Raw genomic sequence first — 7,500 nt, 5'->3', positions numbered from 1 at the left:
AGCGCCGCTCGCTAGCGCTGCTGCGGAGACGAGCCACTACTCGCTCCCATAAAACGGATAGAAACGACTCCTCCCGCGCCGCCACGCAACACCAGAATCTAGGCTCACCCAAGTGGCGAGCAACCGACGAGTAATATTACGAGGATGCAAATGAAGGCATAAAGAGAGGGCCACCCACTCCGCCGGCTCCGGAAGCGGCGCGCCTGACAAGTCCGTTGCAGCACCTCGGAAACGCCAGTGTCTGAAAAGAGGCGAAAATCACCCCAGCGGCGGCGCGAGTTACTCGCCAGATACTCGCGAGGTACTCTCGAGGTACGCCCGAGGTACTCTCGAGGTACGTGAGAGGTACGCGAGAAGTACGCGAGAGGTACGCGAGTACGCGAGAGGTACGCGCGAGGTACGCCCGAGGTACTCGCCAGGTACGCGAGAGGTACGGGCGAGGTACTCCCGAGGTACGCCCGAGGTACGCGCGAAGTAAGTAGGCGAGAGGTACGCCCGAGGTACGCCCGAGGTACGCCCGAGGTACTCCCGAGGTATGCGCGAGGTACGCCCGAGGTACGCCCCAGGTACACGCGAAGTAGGCGCGGGGTACTCCCGAGGTACGCCCGAGGTACTCCCGAGGTACCCGCGACGTACGCGCGAAGTAGGCGAGAGGTACGCGCGAGGTACTCCCGAGGTGCGCCCAAGGTACGCGCGAGGTATTCCCGAGGTACGCCCGAGGTACGCGCGAAGTAGGCGAGAGGTACTCGCGAGGTGCTCGCGAGGTGCTCCCGATGTACTCCCGAGGTGCGCGTGAGGTACTCGGCTCTCCCGTTACCGGCGGTGGCAGCACTGGGCGAGCCGCAGCCGCTGGGTCTGTCGAGGTACCGCCGCCCCCTGTCGCGCCCCGTCCCGTCCCCGGGCCCCGCTCCGCTCGGGGCCGGCCGGCGGACGCCGCCGCCGCCACACGCGGGTGCCCCGTGCAGAGCGGAGCAGCGGGGCCGCGGCCGCTCTCCCCCCACTCCGCAGCCGCCCGGCAGCCGCCACCCCCGAGCTCCTGATCTGAGTCACCTCGTTGATGTCCTTTACAGGACGTAATAGCTACTTCTTCAGGTAGCTGAACAGCTTCCAGTAATTGTAGAATTTCTGTAGCATGTTTAATCTGTTTCCTTTGTGTGTTCAAAAGTCCTCCTTTCTTCCAGGGATCAGCATGTGCATGTACCACACCAAATGCGTATTTAGGATCAGTCCAAATATTCTTCCTTTTCTCTTTAGCCAGTTCCAGGGCTCTCGTTAACGCTATTATTTCTGCCTTCTGGGCAGAGATATTCGCAGGTAAAGGTTTAGCTTCTATTACCTGTGAAGTGGTGGTAATGGCATATCCTGCCTTTCCTTTACCATTTCTCATGAAGCTACTACCATCAGTAAACCGAGAATCAGCATCTTCCAGAAGTTTTTCTTTTAAGTCAGGTTCTTTCCAGTGTGCCAAAATGCACCCAAAGGACTCTTTCTCAAGATCTCTTCACTCTGCTGATTTTCCATCCTCGGTCTCACACACGCAGACGCAGACAGACACACGAACGGGATCCCACAGACACATTGTTACATTAATTGCAACAATGTATTCTAGTTCAGAGTTCCATTTTTAGGCCATTTTCCCTGATCTTCCAAAGTATACAATGTTTCTACATTCTGCTGATTTTCCATCCTCGGTCTCAGGCACACAGACACAGACAGACACAGGAACGGGATCCCGCAGACAAACTGTTACATTAATTGCAACAAGGTATTCTAGTCCGGTCCTTCTTTCCAGTGCGCCAAAATGCACCCGAAGGACTCTTTGTCAAGATCTTTTCACTCTGCTGATTTTCCATCCTCGGTCTCACACACGCAGACGCAGACAGACGCAGGAACGGGATCCTACAGACAAACTGTTACATTAATTGCAACAATTTATTCTAGTTCAGAGCTCCATTTGTAGGCCATTTTCCCTGATCTTCCAAAGTATACAATGTTTCTACATTCTGCTGATTTTCCATCCTCGGTCTCAGGCACACAGACACAGACAGACACAGGAACGGGATCCCGCAGACAAACTGTTACATTAATTGCAACAAGGTATTCTAGTCCGGTCCTTCTTTCCAGTGCGCCAAAATGCACCCGAAGGACTCTTTGTCAAGATCTTTTCACTCTGCTGATTTTCCATCCTCGGTCTCACACACGCAGACGCAGACAGACGCAGGAACGGGATCCTACAGACAAACTGTTACATTAATTGCAACAATTTATTCTAGTTCAGAGCTCCATTTTTAGGCCATTTTCCCTGATCTTCCAAAGTATACAATGTTTCTTCACTCTGCTGATTTTCCATCCTCGGTCTCAGGCACACAGACACAGACAGACACAGGAACGGGATCCCGCAGACAAACTGTTACATTAATTGCAACAAGGTATTCTAGTCCGGTCCTTCTTTCCAGTGCGCCAAAATGCACCCGAAGGACTCTTTGTCAAGATCTTTTCACTCTGCTGATTTTCCATCCTCGGTCTCACACACGCAGACGCAGACAGACGCAGGAACGGGATCCTACAGACAAACTGTTACATTAATTGCAACAATTTATTCTAGTTCAGAGCTCCATTTTTAGGCCATTTTCCCTGATCTTCCAAAGTATACAATGTTTCTTCACTCTGCTGATTTTCCATCATCTGTCTCAGGCACACAGACACAGACAGACACAGGAACGGGATCCCGCAGACAAACTGCTACATTAATTGCAACAATGTATTCTAGTTCAGAGTTCCATTTTCCCTGATCTTCCAAAGTATACAATATTTCTCCACTCTGCTGATTTTCCATCCTCGGTCTCAGGCACACAGACGCAGACAGACGCAGGAACGGGATCCCACAGACAAACTGTTACATTAATTGCAACAATTTATTCTAGTTCAGAGCTCCATTTTTAGGCCATTTTCCCTGATCTTCCAAAGTATACAATGTTTCTCCACTCTGCTGATTTTCCATCATCGGTCTCAGGCACACAGACACAGACAGGCACAGGAACGGGATCCCGCAGACAAACTGTTACATTAATTGCAACAAGGTATTTTAGTCCGGTCCTTCTTTCCAGTGCGCCAAAATGCACCCGAAGGACTCTTTCTCAAGATCTTTTCACTCTGCTGATTTTCCATCATCGGTCTCAGGCACACAGACACAGGAACGGGATCCCACAGACAAACTGTTACATTAATTGCAACAATTTATTCTAGTTCAGAGCTCCATTTGTAGGCCATTTTCCCTGATCTCCCAAAGTATACAATGTTTCTTCACTCTGCTGATTTTCCATCATCGGTCTCAAGCACACAGACAGACAGACGCAGGAACGGGATCCCACAGACAAACTGTTACATTAATTGCAACAAGGTATTCTAGTCCGGTCCTTCTTTCCAGTGTGCCAAAATGCACCCGAAGGACTCTTTGTCAAGATCTCTTCACTCTGCTGATTTTCCATCCTCGGTCTCACACACGCAGACGCAGACAGACGCAGGAACGGGATCCCACAGACAAACTGTTACATTAATTGCAACAATTTATTCTAGTTCAGAGCTCCATTTTTAGGCCATTTTCCCTGATCTTCCAAAGTATACAATGTTTCTCCACTCTGCTGATTTTCCATCATCGGTCTCAGGCACACAGACGCAGACAGACGCAGGAACGGGATCCCACAGACAAACTGTTACATTCATTGCAACAAGGTATTCTAGTTCAGAGCTCCATTTTTAGGCCATTTTCCCTGATCTTCCAAAGTGTACAATGTTTCTTCATTCTGCTGATTTTCCATCCTCGGTCTCAGGCACACAGACACAGACAGGCACAGGAACGGGATCCCGCAGACAAACTGTTACATTAATTGCAACAAGGTATTCTAGTCCGGTCCTTCTTTCCAGTGTGCCAAAATGCACCCGAAGGACTCTTTGTCAAGATCTCTTCACTCTGCTGATTTTCCATCCTCGGTCTCACACACGCAGACGCAGACAGACGCAGGAACGGGATCCCACAGACAAACTGTTACATTAATTGCAACAATTTATTCTAGTTCAGAGCTCCATTTTTAGGCCATTTTCCCTGATCTTCCAAAGTATACAATGTTTCTTCACTCTGCTGATTTTCCATCATCTGTCTCAGGCACACAGACACAGACAGACACAGGAACGGGATCCCGCAGACAAACTGTTACATTAATTGCAACAAGGTATTCTAGTCCGGTCCTTCTTTCCAGTGTGCCAAAATGCACCCGAAGGACTCTTTCTCAAGATCTCTTCACTCTGCTGATTTTCCATCCTCGGTCTCACACACGCAGACGCAGACAGACGCAGGAACGGGATCCCAGAGACAAACGGTTACGTTAATTGCAACAATGTATTCTAATTCAGAGCTCCATTTTTAGGCCATTTCCCCTGATCTTCCAAAGTATACAATGTTTCTTCACTCTGCTGATTTTCCATCCTCGGTCTCAGGCACACAGACACAGACAGACGCAGGAACGGGATCCCGCAGACAAACTGTTACATTAATTGCAACAAGGTATTCCAGTCCGGTCCTTCTTTCCAGTGTGCCAAAATGCACCCGAAGGACTCTTTCTCAAGATCTCTTCACTCTGCTGATTTTCCATCCTCGGTCTCACACACAGAGACACACGAACGGGATCCCACATTAAAATCCAAAACCTTTCCTACAAGACGCCCACTGCGTCTCCCAGGACGCAAACCACTCCGGGGACACACTTGCCAACAAAGTTTTCAAGCTGACAAGCAGGTATTCTTGATTGCGGCGCCGGGAGATACGGGCTCCTCGTAACGTGTGTCTCTCAATTGCCACGCAAGCCGTCCTTTTCTAGCCACTGGGCATACATACCTATTCACGAGGCTACGTATGGGTGACATAATTTTCCAGGAGGTTCCCCGCCTGCGTGCAGAATTGTGGTGGTGGTGGTGGTCTCTGAGGATCGTTTACTTCTTCCAACGATCTTCATCACTTCTTTCAGCCTTTGAAGCACGCGCAGTAGATGCTCACATCAGTTTAATTGGCTCGTTAGCACCAGAGAGAGACATAATAATCCTCCTATCCTCCTACTTATCAGGTAGTTGAACTGTAGCCCACCCTGGACACCTGCGGTTCCCAGATACTCCTTATCCCCGTGTCCTGTTCTTCTAAACTTTTACTTACAACTATGTCAACTGCAACGATTTCTCTTGTGAGAATTCTGTTCTCTAAGCTGTAGTCTATTTTTTTTCTCTCTGCGTCATGCACCTCAGTGATTTTCCGTTGCTGCTGTTACAAAGCCATCAAACTTAACATGACCCGAAACTGATTCTAAAGGTTTCTGTATTCCATCGTGGGATTTTGCGCCCCCTTGTCTCAGGACCGGGCGGGCAGAGGCGGCGGCCCAGGTCCCGGCGCTCGCCAGACTTTTTTGTTCCGTGGGGGCTTGGGGATTTCGTTGTTTCTTTGGTTTCGCGTGTCCGTCTGCCGACACACAGCCCACCACCCCCTCCCGCCGCGAAAAACACGTCTCTGGCTGGCGGGGGACGGGACGGGACGGGACGGGACGGGACGGGACGGACGGACACTGGCACTGCACCAGCTACTGAGAAAATAGGCTGCGACTGCTGAACCCAGGACGCGCTGAAATACAGCAGCCGAGGCACCCGGGGGTTCTGCAGATGCCGGGGCGCCCACCACCTCCTCCCCCCACCCCGCTCCGAGGCGCCTCCCCCAGCCTCCTCCCTCCGCAACGGGCTGGGAAGAGATTGCAAAGACGTTCTTCTGGTTGTGGTTTTGGGGAAATGTGTCTGAAACTTCGGAGAAGAGATGAAGATAGCGTGGTTGAGGGTAGAAGGGAGGATTATGTTGCTCTTGGTGACCATCCAAACAGGGTACCCCACTAGTGATGTTCTCGTGTGTGAGGACGGAGGCACGGACCCAGACTTAGAGTGCAAGCTGGATCATCGTTTATTGAACAGATGACACGATATTTATATGCTTCCAAGCAATTAGCCAAGCACTTCTGTGTTTGCCTTGCGATTACATCAGGTGAAAGGTCTACCAGATTTTCCTATCGACATCCTTTCCGGTTCCGCCGTCCTTGTTCCTTGCCAGTTCCAACATCTTCCAAATACCAGTCAGGGACAGGTCACTCTTAATTACCTACTCTAGTTCCCGTGGTCACTCTAATTGCCAGTCTTTGATACATTCCAACACCACCACCCCCCCCCCCACACCCCCCCCCCACACCCCCCCAGTTTCTCTTGTTTAGGTAAGGAGGAGGATGTGCTGCAGAGCAGGGCTTGCCTCTGCAGCACGGGAGTGAGAGGACAAGGCAGGTCCCTCGTTCCGGGGCTGGCTGCAGGGTGTGAACGTGGGTGTGCAGCCAGGGGTGCCCAGCGGTGTCCTGGCGAGCAGGGTCCCTGCAGTCCAGGGGCCGTGTGCCGGGGCAGGGACTCCTCCACCTGCCAGGGTCGGTCAGCGCTCAGCCTGCCTGGGAGCTCCCCAAGGTGCTCGAGGAAGCTGAGGGGGAAGCAAGAACCCCTGGCCGGCAAGGAAAAGCCGCCTTGCCTCTAGGACTACCGAGAGGGAGCAGAGTCGGGCAGAGAGCAGGAGCTCCCGGCAGGGACAGCTCCAAGAAACAGAGACACGGGCCACCCCGTCCCCACTACCGGGCCCTAGGCAAGCCCAAGCGAGAGACAGACGCCGGCCGCTAAGGCATCTCTGCGCCGGGACGTACCGAGACAGAAACGCAGTCGGTAACAGAAACTGTCCGCGCTCAAGTAAATGCTCAGATTACCGCAGGGGCGGTGGCCGGGAGGACCGAACATCGCGTTCCCCTTACAAGCTCCCGCGCTCGAGCGTGGGATACACTGTAACACACTAGCCGACGCACCTGCGGGTCTGCCGATGCCGCGCTGCACCGCGCCGCGCCGCGCCGCCCCGCCCCGCCCGCTCTTCGCGGAGCAACCCCCCCCCGCCCCCCGCCCCCGCCCCCCCGCCTCCTCCCCCCCCCCCCGTGAGATCTATAGGAACGGATCGTGTCAGCGACTTAGGAGTCCTCGTCATCGTTGCGCTTTGGGTGGAATCCGAAATCCTTGAAATCGTCGCCTCGTGTGTAGAACGTAGAAGAAGGATTAGATTTTCCTGTCAGTACAACGATGAAAAAGAAGAAACAAAGGAATAATCCTTCTTAATCAAAACGCTTTGTTACTTTAAGGGGTACTTCGTTTAACTACTTGAATGTCTAAAACGTTTTGCTAATTAAAGGGGTACTTTGTTTAAGCGCTTGAATGCCTTAAGGGGGTTAGGTAATCGAGAGATCCATCCTGTCACAGGATGAGGTGAAACTTGTGTATTAACTGTATAAGAAATGGAATTTAGGGGGACTAAGATGGTGGTTAAGCTTGTGATAGACATCCCCCGTTACTGCATTACCAAGGAATTCAATAACTCTTTTAAGAAGTTTCTTCACCCGA

The sequence above is a fragment of the Pezoporus flaviventris genome, unplaced genomic scaffold (genome assembly GCF_033815535.1).
Source record: "Pezoporus flaviventris isolate CSIRO_AGI_PZ_B2104156 unplaced genomic scaffold, CSIRO_AGI_Pfla_v1 ptg000989l, whole genome shotgun sequence".
In the NCBI taxonomy this organism is placed as follows: domain Eukaryota; kingdom Metazoa; phylum Chordata; class Aves; order Psittaciformes; family Psittacidae; genus Pezoporus; species Pezoporus flaviventris.
Note: the sequence above shows the minus strand (reverse complement) of the source record.